General features: G+C 36.3%; 1 protein-coding gene across 2 annotated transcripts in view; it reads left to right on the plus strand.

Moving 5' to 3' along the window:
• The window catches only part of DPYD (dihydropyrimidine dehydrogenase), a 1,011,926-nt gene that overhangs the window by 832,349 nt on the left and 154,598 nt on the right, over positions 1-24,979 (plus strand). The gene's annotated exons all lie outside the window — the stretch shown is intronic.

Consider the following 24,979-nt stretch of genomic DNA (forward strand, 5'->3'; position numbering starts at 1 on the left):
TTTTTTGTATCTTCTATGTGGCTTTCTTCTGAATTCTCAGAAGCTTCTCTTGAATATTAATTACTGTCATTGTATTTGTAACAAACTTCCTAGATGTTCTTTGTTCAAATGTGCATCATCTCCTTAAAAATGGCCACCTTTAAAATAATCTGATGATACTACCATTTTCCCAACATTTTTGGAACTCATCCTTTGGAATATTTTACAGTGCTTACACGACAATCTTTGAATATTCCTTTATTTTCTTGGCAAATATTAATCTGGTTTCAGTATTTGTAAAAGAAAAAACCATTAGGAGTCAAAACTGGTTAAGAAAATGAGTCATCATAATGTAGAGACATTTGGGTAGCAAATAAGGTTATGAGTGACTAAAAATTGATGTTTTCCTATGTGATTTGAAACATGGCATGGAATTCCAAAAGAGCTATAAAATGTATCATACCTATAAACTACTTTGATGTATTTTACATAAGGAAAAACTGACGCAAAGAAAGATTTTTTCTTTTTAAATTATTTTTTTTCAGTCAACAAAAACATACCTTCTTTCCCTCCCACTTTCCTTTCCTTCCTTTTCCCTCCCTTCCCCCTGCCCCTAGATTAAATTATTTTTCCTTCCCATAGCCATTCAAGTAGCTAGCAGGATCACAGACCCCTCCAACCTCTCTTTCCCACTTCTCCATTTCCTTTTGAAATCATCTTTCCAGTCTCTGAAGTTTGTAATCTACAATTTGGCTTTTTTGGGGTATACTATCCAGAACAAGGGAAATGATAATTCTGCTAATTCTCTAGTCAGACAATATCTGGAATACATTGGCCTTCTCCAGCCACTCTTAGAGCCTTTTTCTCCAATTGGTGAGTTCCTCCTAGAACTTTCATTTTGAGGAAGGGCCTAGTCTAGCTACCCTTCATTCCTTTCCTGGCTCTGCTTCTGAGCCTTCAGACTTTGCCACCATGCCCCTCCCCCTCCACATCTGGTACATAGTAAGAGTGTAATAAATAACTTGTTGAGTTGATTTAACTTATATACTGCCTAGTAGTGATATCAATAGGTCAAAGGATTTGCACAGCATAGTGAATTTGAAAGCATAATTACAAATTGCCTCTCACCTCCTGACTCTACCAACTAATGTGCATACCTTCCTATAACCCCTACATCAATTGTCATTCCGGTGGGTATGAGGTAGAACCACCGAGTTTTCATTTGCTTTTCTCTAGTAGAGATATAGTACATTTTTATGTGGTTGTTGATAGCCTGCACTTATAGAAGCAAAGGGATTTGTGATGGTAAATAAGAATCATATAATTGATAACAGAAATTATAAAATGGTAATTGGGGGAAAGGGGTTATTGAGAAACAGCCACAACGTAGATAGCAGATGGTGAGGAGTTAGCAAAGAAAGAGAGATCAGAGGAACTGCTGAGTGAAAAAAGGTTGTTGATGATATGGGGACACATGGTTACTGGGAAGGTCTCTGGAATCATGTAAAACTCTTTGAGTGATCTGGACCATTCATACACCCTGATTTTGTACCAAGCACTGAATCCATCAGTTTTTGCTAGATGTGTATAAAAAGATAGTCTTTTCATTAAAGAAAGATTATCCTGAAGCAGCCAGGACTTAATGACTAAATGCCCAATGTAGATTGTGCAAGGAAATAGTTAAAACTGGGCAGTTCAAAGTTTCAGAGTAGAAAAATTTAGCACTTTCCAAATACCTACAGCATTCATTACCTGTATCTATAATTCCACATCAAATGATCACTATCTTTCATGGACAGACAACAAATTTTAACACTATAACACTATAAATACTGTCTCCCCCCCCCACCAAATTTCCTTGAACTCTCTACCTATGAATTGTACTGGAGATGGAGGATTATCACTGATAAAACTATTGCCCTCTTTCACCCGGGCATAACGTTGGTCTTTAAAATTTAAGAATCATGTTTTTCATAGGTGACCATACAAAATTCTCACAATTTCTCATCTGAATAGAATGAGAAGCATTCAAACATAGAGACCTAGTAAAAGAAATTAAAAATCACTTAGGAGTAGGAGGCAGCTAGGTGGCTTAGTGGATAGAATTCTGGGCTTGGAGCCAGGAAGACATGAGTTCAGATCTAGACTCAGACACTTACTAACCATGTGACCCCAAGCAAATCACTTAACCCTTTTTGTTTTAATCCTCTGGAGAAGAAAATGGCAAATCACTCCAATATTTTTGCCAAGAAAACCCCATAAAGGGATCATGAAAAAAAGTCAGACTTGACTGATCGACTAAACAACAACAGTAATAAAGGAACAGGATAAGCTGTACAATATCCTGTCTCCTCCTAAAGTTGGAAAGATGCTTCCAATGAGCTTACAAAAGATGGGATTATACCCCAGTCCTTATATTTAGCTTAAAAAAAAGGTTATCATATGCACAATGCAATATTAAAATAGTTGACAGAACATTAAATATAAAATACCAATAGGAGGATGATGGACCATTTCCATCTGAACTCCATGCATAAAAAAGAGGATGAAGATGGAGGAGGAGACATAGCAACCGAGAAATAACATGGATTCATACATATATAAGAACAATGTTTTTTAATATATTTTGTCATAATGAATACTCATAATCTCTAACCTAAATGGAATGAGAAGCTTTCCAAATAACAGAGATGGAGAAGAAACCATATGTTGTCCAGTCTGTTCCCGTTGTTGCCCCAAAGATATTTTCAGTGTTTTACAGAATACTCTTATTCAAACTCAAAATGCAGTCATTGTATATACCTGTGGAACAGTCTGAAGAATATTAAATATAAAAAGGAGTTATAGGAGTATAGCAATTTGTTCTTGGCCATTTCTATCTGAATTCTAAAAAAAAAAAAAGATATATATATATATCTATATATATATATATATAGATATAATGTATAATATTTCTCTAGAAATTACAAGTTTGAACAGGATGTTACATTCTCTAGATTTGTTTTTCTCCTTCCCTCATCTTGGTCTCGATGTCAAGTCTAAAAGTTATAGAAAAGGGTAGAGAACTAGTTCCTCTCCTTCCTCAAACTTTCATCCCTACTGGACTCCACATTAGCGAGTCAGAAATGTAATTACTATATACCAGACTTAGGAAGACATTAGGTACAGAGGAAATCAAGAGTAAAGATAAAATAGCAAGAGCAATAGTGAGAGGAAAATCATGTTATTGTTATTGTCATTGTCAACAGTAATAATAATATTATTAGAATTGACAAAATAAGCTTCATCAAAAAAGGTCAATTATTGGTTTGGTGAGAGGAAATTGTTTTGGGACAGGAAGTCGAAGATTAATGCTAATATGTGTTCATCAAAGAGGGGGAAAGTTGCAATGAAAGATCAGCAGACACTTTTTAAATGCCTACTGTATGCCAGGCACTCTGCTAGTTGCTGGGAATGAAAATACAAAAATGAGACAAACTCTGTCCATAAGAAGCTTGCAGTCTACTAGGCATAAATTTATTATGAATTGTAGTGTTTCATTCTTGGTGTTGAATTTTAGGGAAAAATATTGATAAACTGTCCCTCGGTCGGAGGAGAAAAATCAGAATGGCAAAGGATGTATGTTGTATATGAGGAGAAAACTTTGAGGAGAGGTAGGTAGGTGGGTAACCTAGCAGTTTTCAATGTCTTTCCTACTATTGATTAGAACTGAGTTCCCTTCATCCATATCTTCTCAGGAATGTATCCAGTGTCAGGTTGGTAAGTGAAAAATTTCAATGTTGGCTTTTCCTAGCCCTTTCAAGACAACTAGAAGGCACAGTGGATCTAAAGTAAGAAAGATCTGAGTTCAAATGTGGCCTAAGAAATGTAGTAGCTGTGTGACCTGAGCAAGTCACTTGAGCCCTGTCTGCCTTAGTTTCCCTATCTTTTTGTTTAGTCATTTTTCGGTCATGTCCAATTCTTCATGACCCCATTTGGGGTTTTCTTGGCAAAGACACTGGAGTCATTTGTCATTTCCTTCTCCAGCTCATTTTGCAGATGAGGAACTAAGACGAGCAGAGTTAAGTGATTTGTCCAGAGTCACATAGCTAGAAAATGTCTGAGGCCAGAATTAGACTCAGGAAGATGAGTCCTTCTGACTCCAAGACTGGCATTCTATCCCTTGCACTTGTTAAGAACACATCTTTTAGATGAGGATAATAATAGCACTGACCCCTCAGAGTGGATATAAGGATAATATTTATAAATGAGATATTTATAAATCACTTTGCAAACAAATTGCTATATAAATGCTAGCTTTTATTATTCCCAGTACCAATAAAGTCATACTACAGCTCTATCCCCTGTGCAACCTAGCTACATAATATCTTTCCATATAGCTGCCAAAACAATAATCCTAAAGCACAGAGTTGACTACTTCTTTCTCCTGATCAAATAGCATCACATCTAGGATAATACAGAAAACTCTTCTGTTTGCCATTCAAAGCCTATCTTTTCAGGCCTTTTACATATTACTCCCCTTCCTGGAACTCTACATCTTCATCAAACTGGCCTATTTTCTGTTCCTTGTATACAAAATTTTATCTCCTGTCTGCTGTGACTCATGCTGAGAATGTACTCTCTTACCTCTGCCTCTCAGAATTCTCTAGCTTCCTTAGAAATTCAATTCAGCGTCACCTCCATTAGGCCTTTCCTAATCCTCCCCCACTTCTAGTCTTCCTTCTTCCCTCTTCCTATGAAAAAAGCAAAACCAAAAATATTTACATTTATTTACATTTAAATATTAAAGTAATTCAAATATTAAAAAATATTTACATTTAATTATATGTGTATGTATTTTTGGTCATTGTTTCCCAGATATATCACAAGGTCCTTGAGGACAGGAACTATTTCATTTTGGTTTTTGCAGCTTTAGAACTTTGCATGGATACTTAATAATGGCTTCTTGATTGATTCTACTGATGGATTCTGCACAGTGATAGCTGTCCCTCTCCACCTGAATTCTTTCTCTTCAGGTCTTTCCCCTTGAATTCTCCTGGACCCTATTTAACCTAGGATCTAAGTTATTGTAACTTATAATTCTTTGTTGAATTAATTTATCTGACTCCTCTCCCTCTCATTGCCACATTCTGAATCCTACATTAATGCTCCTGAGTACAGAACTGTTCTAACCTTAACCTTAGGGTTACTAAGTTCAAAAATTAGAATCACAGAATCATAGAAACATAGCTCCAAGACAGGGAAGGACCACAGAGTCCATCTCATCTAATCCATACCTGAACAGGAATAAGATATTCTAGAGAATTCCTGAAAAGTGGTTATCAAGTTTTCACTTTAAAATCTCTAACAAAGGGAACTCTATTCCCAGTCAACTCATTTCACTTTTGGGTAGTTTATTTTCTCACATAAAGCCATGCATGCCTCTTTATTTTTCCTCTTTTAAAGCTGTATTAATGTTCTTTGTTTTTACATCACATTTATTTCTAAACAAACTTTTCTCCTTGCTCTACTCACAAGGCTTTTCTCGTGGCAAATTAAAAAATAGAATTTTAGGGGGAAAATAGATATGTAAGACCGCCAGTGATTACTGAATGGAAATATAAAGGTGTATATATAATTCTCAACTGTGCATGGCTCCTCTACAAAACTAATCAGGACATAAAAACTTTGTAAACAAATGCAGAACAGCAGAAATATTGTATGTGTGTGTGTATATATATATATTACTGCAGGAAGTAGCACTTGGACTGAGTCTTTAAGAGAGGCAGGAAATCTTAGCACTTAGCACAGTGCCTGGCACATAATAGGCACTTAATAAATATTGACTGATTGATTAAAATATAGGAAATATTGGAAGTCAGGAGAAAGCAAATTAAAAAAATGAGAGATAGCCAGTTGAAAGGCATAGAGATGAAAGAGGAAATGTCATGTGTGAGGAAAGAACAGCTGTGGAATGTGGAAGGACCATAGAGTACACGCAGGAGAGTAGTATGTTAAAAGACTAAAAATATAAGAAAGGGCATGGTTGTGAATAGTTTTAAATTCCAAAGAAAGTAATTATATTTTATCATAGAGATAATAAGAAGCTGTTGGAAATACCTAATAAGCAGTTGATGAGGTTGGACTGGATTAAATAAATAGATCTGGGAATCATTTAATATAGTTGAATTCATGGAAGCTGATGAGACCACAAAAAGAGGATAAAGGAACAGAATAGAAAATATCCTGGGCGAGAACCCTGAGATACTATACTATATCATATAGGAATTATATACTATCATAGGAAACTGAAGGATGGCCAGCCCACTGGCAAGAGAATTATAACAGTAATTAAACAATTAAACAATAACAAGGTTATTGTCACAAAAAAGGAGACATTTTATAGGTGAGCAAACATGTCCAGAGAGGTTAAAAGACATAAATGATAAGCAACAGAGAGGTTAAGGAAGATAAGAACTGAGAAAAGTTCTTGGCATTTAGCAATTAAATGTTTGGCATTGGTAACTTCAACTAGAACTGTTTCAGTTGAATGATGATGTCAGAACCAGATTGAAAGGAATTGTGAGATGAGAGGAAGTGGAGTCAATAAATTTATCCCTTTTGGATCCTACAGGGATAGATGTTTAGACTTGACTTTAGTTTTTTATATCATTTAATGCTTCTGGCCTGCCAGCTGTAGACATCTTTCTAGTTATTGATCTGGGTTTATTAGGACATTAATTCTGTCACCTCCATGTCTTAGGTCTTCCTGGCTGCAACCTTCCTCCTCTTCTTCCTCCTCACTAGACCATCCATTAATACCATACAAATGGCTCAATTACAGCCCAATTTGTTCCATATCATTCCCTTTGCTGGGTGAAGTACAGGAGAAATAGTTCACATCTACTATTAGTTGCTATAGCTCAAAACATAACTAGAAAAGCCCTTTTTGATTTTTTAGCATTTTTTTCAAGCCTCATTTCCTTTGTGAATTTAGTCTTCTTGGTATGGTTGTTATGGTTTTGTGACTTTTTAAAAATTCTTTCTTGATTTGTACCCCTCCTCCAATCTTTTTTTTTCTATAACTGAATGAGATAGCTATAAATTTTAAAGAGTTCTTTCTAAAGGGGTATAGCTTCAGAGCTGAGAGAAACCTGAGAAGTCACCTAGTGCATTCCCCTGATTTTACAGGTAAGAAAATGGATGTCCAGAGTTTAAAAGATGCAATAAGTGACAGAAGAAGGATTTAGGTCATAGTCTTCTTACTCTAAATCCAATACTTTCCACTATATCATACTTTGTTATTTTAAAAATCTGAGTTCATTAGCAAATTCCCTATAAAGCCATACTGACTTTTTTATGTCTCTGCCTTTTAATCTTCAATGGGATTCATTTTTAGAAACTCCTATTTCTCTTGAACAGTGTTGGGGGGGGGGGTTCAATAACCTTTGACCAAGAGTTTATGTTTATCTTTTCTGTTGAAATTTTTGACATTTGCCCCATCTAGTGTATGTGAAAGAAAAATGAATGAATGAAAAAGCATTTATTTAGTGCTTACTATGTGGGAAGCACTGTGCTTAGCACTGGAGATACAAAATAGAAAAAGACAGTCCTTGCTCACACTGTAATAGGGGGAGACAATGCACATAAGATAATTCATCTACAAGGGAGGACAACAAAGTCCAGCAGTCCTTAGTGTGTCTACCTGCCAGGGTAAAGAGTCTAGATGGGAGCAGCCCCACTCTTGTTGGGAAGGAGAGAGCTAAGAGTCAGAGTTGAGGAAAGGAGTCTGGTTTTCCCCCACTAGGACTGAAAATAGGGGAGGAGAATAATCACTGCCTACCAAGGAAGGGAAAAGGTTAAATGGGAATTGTGAGGAAGACTGTAGGTAGGGCTCAGGCTAAATTATACAAACAGATATATACACACGTATGTGTAGAGCATTTATATATGTGTGTGTATACAATTTTCCTTCAACTCCTTAGCAATAATGATTTAAATTAATTACAAGAGAATAGATAATGTGATATACTGAAAAATCATGCCAGATTTGAAGCTGGAAAACATGGGTTCAAATCAAGTTCTGCCTCTTACTATCTATATGACATTAGTTAAGTCCCTTCTGCTCTCTGGATCTCTGTTTCCTCATTGTTAAAATTAAATTCATTTCAACATGCTTTTATTAAGTATCTACTTTATTAAGTACCTACTCTGTTCCAGGCCCAGGGTTTGGGCTAAAATATCTCTAAGGTTCTGTCTAGCTCTTAATTTCCTGACCCTATACCCCAACTTACTCCTTTCTGGCATATTTATTCTTCAAATCCCCCTGATTCCATTTACCTGGTTTGTGTCTTGGTGTCCTTTTATAAGGTATACCACGTTGAGAACATCTTTCTGTTGTAGGTCACAAAGTTATCCCTTACGGTGTAATAAACTCCTACTACTTCTCTGAAGCCTTCCCAGATTCATCTGTGAATTACTGCTTAGCACTTGCTTCTTCCTACCTTACCTCACCTAGATATGGAATCCCTAATTTTTCATTAATACCTAATTTTTCATTAATAATTCTAGCTGTTTCTTGGCTTGTCCTTCATAACCTGTTTTGAGCACAATCACATCCATGGCAGACAAGTGTAAAATTGGGGCAGCATTCTTTTCAAAAAGATTTTTGGCTTTTGCTTTGCAAGCTTCAGGGTTGAGAAAGACAGTTACTTTCTTCACTTGTTCTTTGGCAGGAATGTGTCTTGTTCTCCTTCTTTTCTGCCTCACAGTAATAATCCTTTTATTCCTTCTCTCCAAAAAACACTTCTTCTTAATCTGTGTATGTATGTGTGTATGCATGGATGTGTATGTATACATACATATATGGATGTCTATGTGCATTGACATCCATATACATGTTATGTATATGCTTATGTATATGTATGTATTATTACATATGTGTACATATATTTATCCTATCCATTTTTTTTATTTCTTTCATTTCATTTTGCCATGAATTTGCCCCATTCATGTATGCCAACCACAAAAAATCTTAACATAAATCATAAACTGTTAGGTCAGGCTACCATTCACTGAATACCTTTAAAAAAGGTACCATGCGCAACTAAAGGCAGCTTAATGCAAACATGACAGCCTTTATATTCCAGTAAAATTTATGGCTCTGCATGGTGCAGTAGAAAGAGTCCTAGATTTCAAGTCAGAGGGCATAGGTTGGAATCCTAGCCTTTCCATTTACTGCTAGTGTGATTAAAATAGCTTGGCATACTGCAGAGGTAGTAGATTTGGAGTTAGAAAGACATGGTCTCAAATTTCACTCCCAGAATTAACTAGCTCTAAGATCATAGGCATGCTACTCAATCTCTGAACCTCAGTTTCCTCATATTTAAAATATAGATAGCAGTGCTTAAAAGAATGTATGTAAAGTGTTTTGCAAACCCATAAAGCACTATATTAGCTATTATCTCATCTTACCAGGCACTAGTGTTATTTAATCTTATTATTTAACCTTACCAAGCACTATATCAGCTGTTATTTAATCTAACTAGGCCTCAGTTTCCTCATGTGCAATTAAAAGGATATTGGGCTAGATGATCTTTCAGGTCCCTTCCAGCTCCAAATCTACAATTTAATGGCAATTTGATTTGTGTCTTTATGTTTTTAGTGGGCTGGAACTCAGAAGACCTTGACCCTAGTCATCCCTGTACTACTAGCTAGCTGTGTGACTTTGGCCAAATAATAGGTCTGTAGATCTAGATTAGAATGGGCCTTAGAGGGCATGTAGTACAACCTTCTAATATAATAAATGAGGGAACTGAAGCCTAAAAAGGTTAAATGACTTTTTCCATGGTCACAGGGTAAGTGACAGAAACAGAATTTGACCCCGGGTTCCCAAATTGGGGCTCTTTCCATTGCACCATGCTGCCTGTCTTCTCCTCTGAGCCTCAATTTGCTCATCATTGGATTGAAGGAAAAGCTTGGACATGGTTTCCAAAGTCCCTTCTGACTCAGTCTATTAGTCTAAATGGGGTGTGTGTGTGTGTGTGTGTGTGTATGTGTGAGAGAGAGAGAGAGAGACAGAGACAGAGAGACAGAGAGAAAGAGAGAATGACCTACCAAAATAGACTATGACCCCAAAACTCTGGTTCAAATTTATTGTTACAGATTAATTACAGATCTTGCTTCACATAATAGTCGCATGTGACAATGCTATAAATTCATCCAGCAAAACTAAAAAAAAAGTTGAAAGCATTCACCTTGAATTCTTATGTGTCCTTCTCATATTTATGGTATATAGTTCCAGAAACAGTTGGCAAGTCTACATAAAGTCATAGAATTTCTACAGATTTCTATAAAGTCCACTAGAAGTCCATGAATCTTATAAAGTCACTCAGGTTCATGGCAACACTGCACTAAAACTCCAATGACTCCAATTTCTAATTCAGAGGACCAGTCCAGACTTGCCAGATATAGATTGTCTTCAGCTATAAACCTGAAATAATGTCATGATCAGTGTTAGCAGAAGTTAGAATTACTAACAATTAAGAGCTTGATTCAAGCATGAGTCATTCTTTGGGAATATGGGTCATGCCAGAGGTATTCTGTACAGATGTATTAAGTGACTTAGCCCTGGATTCTACTGAACGGGTCTTCCTTCCCAGTACCTTCACCCTTTATGATTTTCCATCATGTCCTGATTTTTAAATATACTGTTGATCTATTTTTGAAAGTATGCTCTAAAAGAAGAGAGTGGCAATAACCCCTTCTCTCCCCTGCCTATGCAAAATGCTTTTAAGGGGCACTGTTTGAATGTATCATTGCTGACTGCTTCACACATTACGTGTATGTGTATATATGTATTTTTTTATTGAAATAAAAACAAAATCTTTCAAAAGCTTGGTCCCATAGAAATTGGTACCTTTGCATCATATACATGGTTTAATGCTTCAGAGTTACAGTTTGGCAGATTTCTGAAAGGCTTTTGAGATACAGATACGAATTTTTAGGGATTCTAATTACAAGTTAGAAGTCATCTCACTGTAGGAAATTAAAAATGGAGACAATTATAGAAAATTCCCATTGAAAGAAAAATGCATTATGGAAAAAGCAATAAAAGCGCAAAAAATAAAGGAAGGAAAAAAATCACTTTTGAGTAGCCTGTATGATTCAATTGTCGATCAATAGTGTGTAGTTAATGCATTACCAGGAGAGCATTAATTTGCAATTACCACAGGTGATCTGATCCTCTGTGTTCTGTCCATTGACACAAATGACCTTTAGTTAGTTGAAAGAGATTCTGCTGTCATTATTTTAGATAGAAGGAACAGAAAACGAAGTAGACAGTGTAGGTCACTCTTAGAAGCGTGTTATTTCATGACACGGAGATTGTGGGGCTATAGATTGGCACCAAATATTCATAAGATAGCAAATACTGCTTACAGGAAAGCCAGAGAGAAAAAGAAAGAGACAGAGAGACAGAGAGAGACAGAGAGAGACAGAGAGACAGAAGCAGGGGTGAGAGAAAAAGTGTGTGTGTGTGTGTGTGTGTGTGTGTATGACTGTTGGACATAATCTATATCACATGATGATAGCTAAAACTAGCTCAAGGGGAAAAGGCTAATGTCCAGAATAATATGTATATTGAAACAGACTTTTCACATATTCAGCTACTAGAGAGAGAAAGAAGAAAGGAGAGGAGAAAGATGGGGAGAGGGACTTTGGCTTATCTCCATCTGTGTTGTGAGTTAGCTCATTTTGAGCAGACATGCTGAGCAGTCTGGGAGAGGAAGAGGGAGAGTCTCCAACTGCGACACTCTTTAATTAAACAGAGGCTACCCCAGCACACCAGAGGCCAGTCTGCCCACGTATTCCATTTGGAAAGGGCCTTGTTGTGTGGTTGTCTATCCTGTTATTGTTTCTGCCACACCCAGACAAGCATAGGCCTTCGCCTACACTCCAGCCTTAGCAGTGACAACCGGGAGCCAGAAATCTCACAGCAAGGCATGCTTGGCTGTGACTCGTGATCTTTAGTCTCTTTTGTCTACAAAAGAGAGAGCTTAGAATATGCCATGGTCTGTGCCTGCTTGCAGGGTTTCAAGTTGTGAATCTGAATAGAGTCTACAACATGGATGAAGAAAATGATTTTTTTTCCCATTTCCACAGCACTACCAGTAGCTATGGATAGAGTCCACTTTTAAATCAATGATTAGAAATAAAATGGACATGTCTCTAGTCTATCTACTTTTGAAGCTCTCATATTACCCCATTGTAATTATTGTGGCTGCCACATGGCTTAGTGGACAAAATAGTGAGCTTGGAGTCGGGAAGCTTGGTTCAAAACTTCCCTTTGACGTTTAACCCCTCAGCAAGGCACTTCAGTTCTATTTGCTTCAGGCAACTAACTCCTGAAGACTGTCCTGTTAAATCATAGAAACATTACTACCTGCATCTGAGGACAGAGTTTCCACAATGGGAGCAACCCATGCTCACAACATTAGAAGAGCTCCCCCATTTAATTACTATGAATAATAATGATGAGGATGTCATGACTATTTTCATTTAAACAGAATTTTTTTATTCACTTTGAAAAAATGTACCTGCTCTGTATACATTACCCTATAATTGAAAATAGAATCATGAGTGCAACTCAGTTAATTCAGTTTGATTCATTTTGACAGATATTGATTAAGATCTGTTCTGCACAGGGAACTGTCCTAAGGCCTGGAGGCAATTAAAAAATTTACATAAGATAGATCCCTTACCTTCATGGAACTTGTGGTCTAGTATAGGGAGTATGTACATACAAGTAACTCCAGTGCAAAATAGTATGTGAGTGTATGAGGTTTGAAGGACATTGACAAATGGAGGGACCAGAAGAGCTTCATGAAGGAACTGACCTTTGAGTTGAGCTTCAAAGGATGGATAAGACTTCCATAAGCAAAGAGGATATTCTAAGCCATGCAAAAGCTTGGAGTCAAGAAACTTCAGAGGGCATTCAGGGGCTGCAGTTTGCCTAAAACATAATGGATTGTATAGTATGAGATAAGGCTGGAAGGATAGATTGGGTTCAGATGAAATCAGGACTTTAAATGCCAGGCAGAAGAGTTTGAATTTTACTCACTAGGCAATAGGGGACAGTGATGATTTTCGAACAAAGAAGTGATATGCTCCCCAAACCTCTAACACAACACTCAGAACACAACTGTAGTAGATGAATTTGTCGAATGAATTGGAAGTAAACTTGTTGGTTATCTATTCCAGTCTTACAGCTAATGCTGTTATTTTCTCTACAATGTAACTGACAAACAACCATCTACTTTCTTCTTGAACACTACCAGTGATGGAGGGCTCACTGCCTCTTTAAGGTAATCTTAAGGAGAAAGTTATTCCCTTGAGCTGAAATATGCCTCTGTAACTTCCACCTGTTTGTGCCTATAAAAACAATGCAGAATACCTCATCCCTCTTCCATTTCACTGGCCTCTAGATATCTGAACAACACATTAAATCATTAGGTATCACTCTTATTATCGCTGCTCATAGTCAAATAAAATAACGATTCAAACATCATGTGCAAAGTTATATGCTCAATTAAAAATCAGCAAATATTCATTAAGTACCTACTATGTGCCAGGCACTGTGTTAAGTGCTGGGGACACAAAAAGAGGCAAAAGATTGCTCTCAGGAAGTTCACAACCTAATGGGGGAGATAAGATGCGAACAAATATACTTTTAAACAGCTATATGAAGGAAAACAGGAAATAGTAAGCAGAGGGAAGGCACTAAAATTAAGAGGAGTTGAGAAAGGCTTGTTGTAAAAGATGAGATTCTAGTTCAAATCACCATTTATAACGTGCCTACTCTATATAAAATACTGTAGCTAGTGAAGGAAATACAAACATTGTTTGGCCCCAATCAAAGATTTCTTAGCACAACAAGAGATATGTACACATAAATTATAAGTTCAAATACAATATAAAGAAATAAGATTCCTAGACCACAGCAAGATGCAGCATCTAAAGGCATTTGTAATTACAAAAGGAATCCTTACTTCTCAATGACAAATCTAGGTTTCAAAAGAACATGCACAGAATGCGGAAACAAGGACAGGTAACAGACAATAAATGCAAAAGCGCAAGACAGTTCCATAATGGTAGTGCCAAGCACTCCAGAGCTCATGTAAGCCTGGCAAAAGAAAGCTGACAACAACAAGAAGGCCTGTAGATGATTTTGTAACCTATGCTGGAGAAAAGAGGAGGATTAGAAAAGGAATGGAACCACTGCTTGAGGTAGATGGAACAATGAGGTCGAATTAATAGGAGAATGTTCTTTCTTCATGGCTAATGGAGATTTAATGACCAAAATAAATGGGGAGACAAAGCGTCACTGACATTTATAAGTTTAAGTCACGTGGATGTGAACTATCAGCCTGGGTAACTTTCAAGCAGGTCAGGATAATCATAGTTGAAGAGATGTGGTTTTTTACATTTTGTAATTATAAATGTTATGTTACATTCTCCATGTCCTTACCTGTAAGGCTAAGCACCACAATTCTATAATTCAATGGATGGATAGTGATCTCTGTATCATTAGAGAGAATACCTACATTGACACAATCACAAATTTGTTGGAGTATTAGAGTGCCTATTAAAAATACATTTCCGGAAGTCTTAAAATGATCTTAACAATTTTCTTCTTGATTTGATTAATATTAGGTGTGAGTTGAGGACACTGAGGTCCTAATGAAAAGTGTCTCACTTTAAACATAATGCAGCTTCTCTACACCACAGTATGTTCTGATGAGTCATTAATGGATTAATCATCTGAAGTCATTTCCAGACTCATAGTAATGATCCTTATATAAACTGAAGGAATTAACATCCTAAAACTCCTCTTTCATTTCCCCCCATAAAATAATTTATTTGTCTGCTAATTGAATGACACTTATGTGTTTTTTTAAGTTTTATAGTCATATTTTATTTTTATATTATAAACTTTTACAGATTCTTCCCACTGCTTAAAGAGGTCTTTTATAACAAAGTAGAACAATTAAACAAAACTAACAATACAGGGACCTCATCTGAATGGGCATGCCACATTCCATATCTGTAGAACCTCCCCACACACACACACACACACACTTCTCTGTTTTAAAAACGAGCAGAAATCTATTTCTCATCCCTCCCAATACTTTCCCCTTGGGGAAAAAAGAAAAAAAAACTTAATTCTTTGTAACAAGTAGGCATACAAGCAAAACCAGTTCCCTTGTTAGCTGTATACAAAAATGTGTCTCATTCTCACCCTAAATCTATCACTTCTTTGTCAGGCAGTGGGAGAGTGTGTTTCTATCATCAGCCCTCTGGAATCATGGTAGTTATTATATTTATCATACTTGTAGCATTTAAAGTTATTTATCCTTCAATGTTGTTGTTATTGTATAAATTCTCCTTTTTCCCCTCATTTCAGTCTCCATCAGTTTGTAGAGGATTTCAAAATTATTTGCTTTTATAAAATGGATTTAATGATATAAATTGTTCTTCTGCTTCACTCATTTGATCCTGCATCAGTTCGTATATGCCTTTCCATGTCTCTTTGAAATCATCTAGTTCCTCATTTTCTTAAAGTATGATAGTACTTGGTCACATTCGTAGACCAACACTTATTCAGCCATTCTCCATCTGATGGGTGTCACTATAGTTGTTTATATAGGATCTTTTCTTATCTCCTTTTGGGTATTGGCCAACAGTGGTAGAACTAGGTCAAAAAGCATGCATCATTTAATAATTTTTTGCATATAATACTAAATTGCTTTCCAGAATAATTGTGTCCATTCATAGGTCTTCCAATCATGTATCAATGTGCCTGTTTTCTCATAGATTCTCCAACATTTATAATTTTTTTTGTTATTTTTGCAAATATTATTGGCCCAGAACCTCATAATTGTTTTAATTGGCATTTCTCTAATTGAAAAATCATGTTTTGGGGGCAGCTAGGTGGCATAGTGGATAAAGCACTGGTCCTGGAGTCAGGAGGACCTGAGTTCAGATCCAACCTCAGACACATAACAAGTACTAGCTGTTTGACCCTGGGCAAGGCACTTAACCCCCATTGCCCAACCAAAAAAGAAAAATCATGTTTCAAATCCCAATCGACCAAGGAAAGACTTTATTGACCATTAATTATCCCTTGGTATTGTTCAACACGTACTACATGGGTTTGGTCCCCACGATGGCCTTTACTATTCATCAAACTCCCAACCTCTTCTTAAAACTACTGATACAATTTTCATTTAACCAAGAAAATTAATGTCAGATAGCAACAGCTGTTAAAGCATCTCTGTTTTTTCCATATCCCCCTGTTCTCTAAAAATGTTATGACCTCCATCTCTGTGCTCTGAATCCCATCCTGCCCTGTTGAACAAAGACTCTGGCCTATTATTATTTTTTCCTCCATCTTCTAGCATCTTCATTTTTTACAGTCATCACCCCCGGATAACACTCTCTTGTGTGTTTCCTCTTATTTGAATGTAACCTCCTTGAGGGCAGAAACTTTCCTCTTTTTGTGCTTGTGTTATCAGCACTTAGCACATGCCTAACTTCCATGTATAAACCTACATTCTTTCCTTCCTTCCTTCCTTCTTTCCTTCCCTCCATCCCTCCCTCCCTCCTTCCTTCCTTCCTTCCTTCATTTTCATAGCCCTCTCCCACATACAATTAGCCTCTTCTCTGCTTCCAAATATAGGCTCTTAGAACCTTAAAATGCAAAGGAAAATTTTGAGGTCATGTTGGGTACCATCTACCCCTTCTTAAAATGTAGACTGCTGTGATGCTCCTGATAGGTAAAAAGTGATTATCTAATCTCTTTGAAGATCTTCAGATACTGAGAAAACCCATATTTGACCGAGCTTCCTCTTCCAGATACTATCCTATTTTGTTCTTTCTTTTCTCAGCTAATATCCATGATGACATGCTCCAAATGTATCTTCTGTTTCCATATTATTTATTTCCTCCTTGAGTCCTTCCAATCTGTACTTCACCTATACTGCTTCCCTGGAACGGCTTTCACAATGATCACTAACAATCCTCTTGGAAAAAAAAAGAAAACTGAAAAACACTTATCTTTATTTAATCTTATTCCTCTTTGATGTCTCTACTGCTTTTGAGCCTGTTAATTTAAGTAATATCACCACTTTTATTAATTTATTAAATTGGCATGGCCCAACATGAACAACAAATGTCTATATAGTTACTTGAGTCTTATTTTGTATCTGAAAAAATATTTTGCAATTATTACTTGTGCAAGTTCTGTATATGCCTTGTTAGTTATCACTTTGCAATTTTATGCATTTTGTAGTCATTTTGAATCGAGTTTATCTTCCTAGCTTTTCCTTGTGGGTTTTGTTAGTAAAATACATAAAGTCAAATGACTTCTGTGATTTATTTTGTAGCCTTCTAAATGCTTTCAATTATTTTTTCATTGAATCCCTGAGATTCTCTAAGGAAACCATCATATTTTCTACAAATAGAGATAATGACCTGAATAACCTTGTCTATTCTTCTATCAACTTATTTAGTTTGTGTTATTGCTATAGATATTAATGCATTAATATTCATTAATAACATGATCTATCATTTTCCTCTGCTTTTTTTCCCTTCCCTTTTCCTTTTCTTGGTTTGAGTATCAGGACCATAATTATCTCAAAGAAGTTTGGGAAGATGAGACCTCTATTTTTAATAAACAGTCTACATTACATAGGATTAATCAGATTTTAAATATTTCATAGAATTCATTTATAAAGCCACCTAGCACCAAGTCTTTTTCTTTTAATTAATTTGTGGTTTATTCAATTTTATTTCTGAGTCAGCTTGTCTGTGTTTTCTTTTTTTTCTTTTGTTAACATGGATGTTTTGTGTTGTTGCAAATATTCCTCTATTCTTTTACATTTTCATTTTATTGGCATATAATAGTTTAAGATAATTTAATTTATATCCCTTTCATTATTAATTTCCCTTTGCATTTTTTTATTTTGAAAATATAATCAAGTTAGCTGGTGGTGGCCTATTTTATTGTACTAAAAAAATTTTTAGTTTTATTTAACATTTCAGTAGTATTTTTTTTTTCAAATTTGTCTACCTCTTGTTTGATTTTTAGGATTTCCACTTTTGTGCTTATTTGAGATTTTTTTTTTTGGTTGTTGCATGCTTAAGTAAATTATTGCTCCATTCTCTATTTTGTTGACTTGCTTTTGGAAATGTGATTTTCCCCCCACCAACGACTGACTTTGGTTGCTTCATGGGAATCTAATATATTATCTCAGTTATAATTTATATGGTTTCATCATTTCTGTGATTTATACTTTGACCCACTCATTATTTAGAATTAAATTATTTAGCCTCTATTTAAGCTTGCATTCTTTACTCATATGTCCCTTATTCATTACAGTGTCTATTCTGTTATGATCTATAATGGATATATTTAATACTTCTGCCTTTCTGCATTTATTCATGAAATATTTATGTCGTAGTACATGGTCAGTTTTAGGAAAAATGCTATGCATGATGAAAAATTGGTCTACTCATTAATATGCCCAGTAAGGTTTTGTCATGTTTAGTATTTCTATTATTCTATTCAAACCATTAACTTCTATTTGTTTTGTCTGTCTCTTAGATTTGTGCAAGTCTGAAAAATGTATATTGAAGCCTTTCATAATTGTTTATTTACCTAGGTCTTCATGCATCTCATTTATCTCTGTATCACTGAAATCATCTTTCTAGATGGTCTATCTGGACTTTCTTGATGTCACCTGTGAATTTTATTGATATGTCCTGTTGTTCCAAGAGTTCTGAGTAATTTACTTCTATGCTTTCTTAGAATATGGTATTCAGATTTTTGTTTGCTTTATCATCATCTTCTCGGATCATAGGATCATTTCTTTGTGCCTATCTTCTATGTAAAATTTCATTATGTGTGCACATATACATTTCATATGTTTTCTTTATTTTGTCCAATATTAATTTTTAACATTGACTTTTGTTTTCTCTCTTCTTTTTCTCCAACATTTTGCTGCTGTGTTAAGGTTTCCTAGCTTCTGTTCTAAACTATCTACTCCACTCCTCTCTTATTGATTCTTTTTCTCAGACCTAAAGTCTAAGAATCTTTGTGACTATTCCATATTCTTTTCAGCAGTATAATAGAATTATTCTCTTCTGTTTTATCCTGATTCTCTCATCTCTTCATTGTATTAAATTTCTTTTCTTTGATCATTTCCTCAATTACTTTGTTGTTCCATGTCTCTCTCCTATGAAAGTTTGATGCTTGAATTTCCCCTTCTTGAAGGATGAGGAATTCTGATTAAATTTCTATTGAGGGTAGACTACTAATGGTGACTGGCAAAGCTCTCTGGTGAATGTGTATGTGACCTCTTATTAGTTCCAACTCCCTTTGACTAAATTGCTTTTGAAACTACCTTTCTGAGTCAAGAGCCCATAGTGAAGACTATTTCCCTGTGGCATGGGATGGGGATAGTTAATGTGGAAACCACTGATTCTGATAAATTCTGATGTGATTCGTGTTTGAATGAGTCCCAACTTTCTGTTAGTTTCAAGCTTTCTTTCACTCAGAAACTGCTGGAGCTACTGCAACAAAGAACAAGCCTACAGGTAGTCTGGGGGAGGCAAGTGTGGGGCCAGGTGGCCATATGGCAGCTTTTGCTGTTTGTTAGTTTTTTAAATTTTCTTTGGAGTTGACCTCACTAGCATTTATTGGCATACTCTTTCAACTCTAGTTCTGTTTTACTACTTTCGGTGCATTTGTTACTGTTTTCAAGGAGGGAATAAAAAGTACTGTGTTGATGTATTCTTATTAAATGATATGGTTTACTGACATGACCATAAATGGAATTCACAAATAGGTGTTTTGACCAATAAAAATCTAGCCACAAAACCTACTCTTGAAATGAGTTCTTTTAAATTGGGATGGAAAGTATTATCAAAGTTCTTTTAAAAATGATATGATTTTCTTGCTATAACCAAATTACTCTGTGTTGGAACCTCCATCCCAAATGACTACTTAACCCATATCCATCTTCAAGGTCCAGAAAAAAAAAAAAGAAAGAAAAGCATTCCAATGGGTTAATTTCATTTCTGGGCATTATAAATGGTTCCCCTTTTGCAATCCAAACTCCATGTGGCATTTTAGTAAATGATATGGATAAATCAAGTTGTCCCAGCTGTGTTGACTCCATTGAAAAAAGAGAGATTGCCTGAAATTGTGGATTTTAGTCATCTGGAAGCTATTGTTTGGATGCTTTGTTTGCTAGTGCTGCCCCACCCTTATCACTGGAGGAGCTGAACATGCACAACCAGGCCTGCAAACATTTGTACCACCACCTGTTTAACGGCATAATAATTAAGAATTAGCTGGCAGCAACTGGGTACAGTAGTCAAATCATTTTAGCAGTACCATTCTCCAGTCTACTGAGCAGAGGCGGAGCTGCTGGAAACGGCAGGTATAGCCAGTGACCAAAGGAAGGAGGCACGCACGAGCTCAGTATGTACAGAACTATAGGTCTCACCTCAGTCTTTTCAGCTGGACTCCTACTCCCGGGGAGGTGGGGCCATCAGCAGTTTCAACTTTGAAGATAAAGGGCAATTATCACCATTCCCTGCCCATACACATGGAGTCACATTCTTCCATTTTATTTCTGGACTCATATAAAGGACAGCCAGTGGTCCTGGCTCTCTGTAAGGCTTTTTTTTAAAAGTATTATTATTATTTGGTTCAGGTCAATATTGAGATCTAACTTCAATTGGAGTTCAGCTTGTAAAGGATAGATACACAGAGGGAGAGGGAAACTACCAAGCCAGCCAAGCACATCTCTTTGACTAATTAGCCAGGTCTGCCCTCTTCCAAGCTATGCCATTGACAAAGTGAAGAGCCTCAAAACTAATACTCTGAACCTCTGTGGAATTGGTCTCCTACACTGCCATTAAACACTGGCTTTGAGAAGAGCAGATTATTTTCTGTGTCAGCAAAACTTGGTATAGATTGTTTGTAAGAGGCCTAAAAAATCACTTATTTTGTTTAGGCTGCCTTCAGCTGGACCCGAGTTAAGAAATGAATCCCATTGACAGTGACCATGGATGGACATGGAGAAATAATCTCTCAAGTGCCATGAGTTCCTGACTTTTTTTTTTAAATGGCATTATGTATTTAGAATTTGCAAAAGAGTTTAGCATTTAAGAAGTTGTAGAAGAAGATAAGTAATGCTAGCTTGACAATGACATGCATGATATGCAAAATAAAAATGGCTAAATAACTCTCTTACCTTTAGGGTCTATCAATGAGCAGCATTTCAAAGGCAACTTTGAAAAATTAATAAGCAGAACTGCTTATCCACTCGGGCTTTTTCTGAGCTCAACCTTTGAAAAGCATCTGAGGGGCTATTTGTTGTTTATCCCATTTGCTATGGTCAGAACATAGGAAACTGAAGTCAAAGGCAGATTTCTTCATAGGGTGGCATTTGGAAGGCCATTTTACTTAGTGATCCTGGACCGTTTGGCAGCAAAGCTGAAATAAGCCTTCTCCTTTTGGGGGGAAACAAGATGGTATTCTGCCGAATGCTAGAATTTTATCACTTGGAAAAAAAATAGCTGCCTAAGAGACCTGAGAATATAAAAGCATTTGAGATCTCAGAAGGAGTTTAAATCAATGCACTGTCACAGTTACAGAGCAGATGAAAGGGCCTGCTGTCTCAATTGCCAGGAAACTACTTAGAAACTCTCACTTTGATTTCTGCTCGTAGTCAGTTATATTACTGCTAAATGCAATATATAGGGACATCGCAGCTTTGATGTTGCACGTCTACAACAAATGGAAGCTAATATGATAGAACAACCAAGATTTGTGGCTTTATGTGAGTATACAAACACAGCCCTATCAATCTCCCTATGCTCACGTAGCTCCTGTGACTGTCTGTTTACCTGTTTCTTTATAAAAGTATAATTTCCATGTTTTGTTCCTGTCTTCCAGGAGAGAATAACATGTTTCTGCCATATGGAATTTTGCAGGTGGCAGCTATTGTTGTTACACAAAGGAACTGTGATTTATTTTTTTTTAGTGTAGGGAATTTCAGGTGTGGCAATTCCCACCACCAATGCAAAAAGAGCCCTGACTGATACTTAGTTGATAAATCTTGGGGAGTAATCTTAGACACAGGGAGGTTAAGTGACTTGCTCAGGGATAAACAGCTCATGTCAGAGACTAGCTTTGGATCCAGGTAATTCTGATGTCAATTCAAATAGTCTCTTAACTATATCAACCTATTTCTATGGGGTTCTTAATAGTGCTTTTCTGCTCTCCATACTTTTGAACAGACTCTTCTCTATCCCTGGAATGTACTCTGTCCCACCCCATCTCTTAAGAATCCCTGTCTTCATTCAAAGCTTAGTTCAAGCATGAAGCCTTTCCTGAGAACCCCAGGTATTGGTGCCTCCCCCTCAAAAAATCGAAAAAATTACCTTGTATTTATTTTCTATATATCTATAAATATACTTGTCTCCTAATAGTATGTTAGCTTCTTGAGGAAAAGGACTGTTATTTCTTTGTCTATCTCTCCATTGCTGAACATATTAATAAACTGATAGACTGATTGTAGTTTTTCTCAACTGCTGACTTCCAAAATAACCTGTACTAACTTTGCAAATTCACTGCCCAATTTTTATTATTTCCTGTGTTTGTCAGTTGGTGAGGTTGCAAACTAGTACCTTTTAAAGTAGCATTTGATGTCTCTATTGACATTGTGGTCATTGTTGGAAGATACTATTGGAAACACACTGGAAAAAGGCAAAATAGGATGATCCATTCGAAACCTACCTGGGTGTAGACATTGTTTTGTACTTGGAAACTTTGCATAATTATGTGGCCGCTGCTTTGGTACATGTTGACAGGCTCTCAATCTCATCAACTCTGTCTTTTGGGTGGAAGATTCGGTGGATACCTTAAAGCTGGCTGTCTTCAGTTTTCATTGGCATTACCCTTCTGATCCCTGCTGAACTTCTTTGCTGCAGTGTTCCAATTGTCTATGTGAGGTATAAGGTATAGATTGATCACTGCTGACAATGTAAGTGAACAGACTAAGTCAATTTTTGCAAAGATCCAGACAAAACTCCATATCCCCACCAAGTAAAAGGTAGAATAACAGCTCAGAAACCTGAAATCCAAAAGCTACTAAAACACCATTTAATGGCTATAACTATCATTACTTGTATCTATGAAGGAATATGCTCATTGTCAGCTTGAGCCTATATTCCAAAGCTTTCTTTTAAATTTGGCATTGCATTTAATTGGTATTTTATTTGTTATATGATGAAAAGGTCCTTTCTATTTTAATAATACATTGACATATACTTTAAGGTTTGCAAAGTGCTTTCTTCACGACAGCCCTGTGAATAAGGTAGTACAATTATTTTTCTCCCCATTTTATCAATTAGGAAACTAATGTCCAGAAGCAACTTGTGCAGGGCCACAGAGCTAGTAAGTGTCTGAAGCTGAATTTGAACTCAAGTCTTCCTGACTCCAGGCCCAGCATTCTTTCCACTTTACCACCAGTTGCCTCATGGAAAGACTTTAGTGTCTCTTTGATACTTTGATGAAAACTGACTTTATCTCTAAAGATATAATTTCAACATATATGACCTCTGAGCACTCTAAGGTCTTGAATGATGTCACTACTCATAGTTTTGATGATTTTTAAAGAATACCACCAGTCCCCTTGCCCCTAAGGGCTGTTATTTGGTCATCATAATAATGATGATGGTGATGCATTTATTGCCCCCTTATCCAGAGTCAAAGAGATATCCTAAAAAGAACAATGTACTAAGAATCAGAAGAACTAGTTTTAGTTCTTCCAGGCTCTCACAAATTCTTCAACCTTGGGCAATTCACTTAAAGTTTCCAAGCCTTAGTTCTCTGCACTATAAAATGGAGATAATATGCCTGCCTTGTCTGTCTCACAGGAATATTATGAAGTATTTCATAATAGGTCTTATTTATGTAGCCATTTGTCATAGTGATTTCATAATGATTCAGCAAAGCTGAAATAAGCCTTCTATTTTTTCAGGTAAATGTGATGGTATTTTGCCAAATGCCAGAATCTTATCACTTGAAGAAAAATATAGCTGATGAGATAATGTATGGGAAAGGTCTCAAAAACTATAAAACATTACACAAATACAAGGTATTATCTTTGACAGTGAAGGTAGTTAAATACATAACTGCAAGAAGAAGTGGGTCATGGAGTTACCTTTCTGGAAAGCCTTTAAATATGAAAGGAGATACTCTTCAGCAGTTCAGGGATATCTCAACAAATCCATTTCAGCAAACCATTTTTCAGCACCCATAGTTTAGCCTCAATGAAAAAGGTTTAGTTCGTAGTCTTTGTCAGCTGTATGGCTCAGATTCTAGGATTCTTAGTGAGTTGAGCCTTAAACCAAATTTCCAATTTTTTTTGCCCAACCCCCCCAAAAAAGACATTTAACAGTGAATACACAATCTTTGAAAAAGTTCAGCCTTCAAAATACAGGTTGCTGTACTTAATGACTACTGTGTAGCCCCAAAGGTGTTAATCCATTTTAAAAGAAATGAAAATAGGTTGATGTATTCTGTGAAGGGATAGGCAAAGGATCATGAAAGTCACTTGAGTTGTTGGCTGTTACCAGGAAAAATTGTTCAGCTTCTTCTGAAAGGACCAAACTAGGAGTACAGGATAGAAGCTACAGGGAGGCAGATTTAAGCTTAATATAAGAAAAACCTTTCTTGGGCTGCCTCCAAAGAGGTGGGTTATTGCTTACTTGAGGTCTTCTATCACAGTCTCACCACTTTTCAGTGATGTTATAAAGGGGATCTGGGGATAGATGTAGGTTAGACTAGACCTCTGAGGTCTTGTCTAACTCAGCAATTCTTTGATTCTATTTAATCTTATTTGTTTGGTCTCTAAGCAAAATTTCTCTTATACTTTGTGAAAAC

This window comes from Phascolarctos cinereus, unplaced genomic scaffold (assembly GCF_003287225.1).
Source record: "Phascolarctos cinereus isolate Bilbo 61053 unplaced genomic scaffold, phaCin_HiC Scaffold_5;HRSCAF=322, whole genome shotgun sequence".
NCBI lineage: Eukaryota > Metazoa > Chordata > Mammalia > Diprotodontia > Phascolarctidae > Phascolarctos > Phascolarctos cinereus.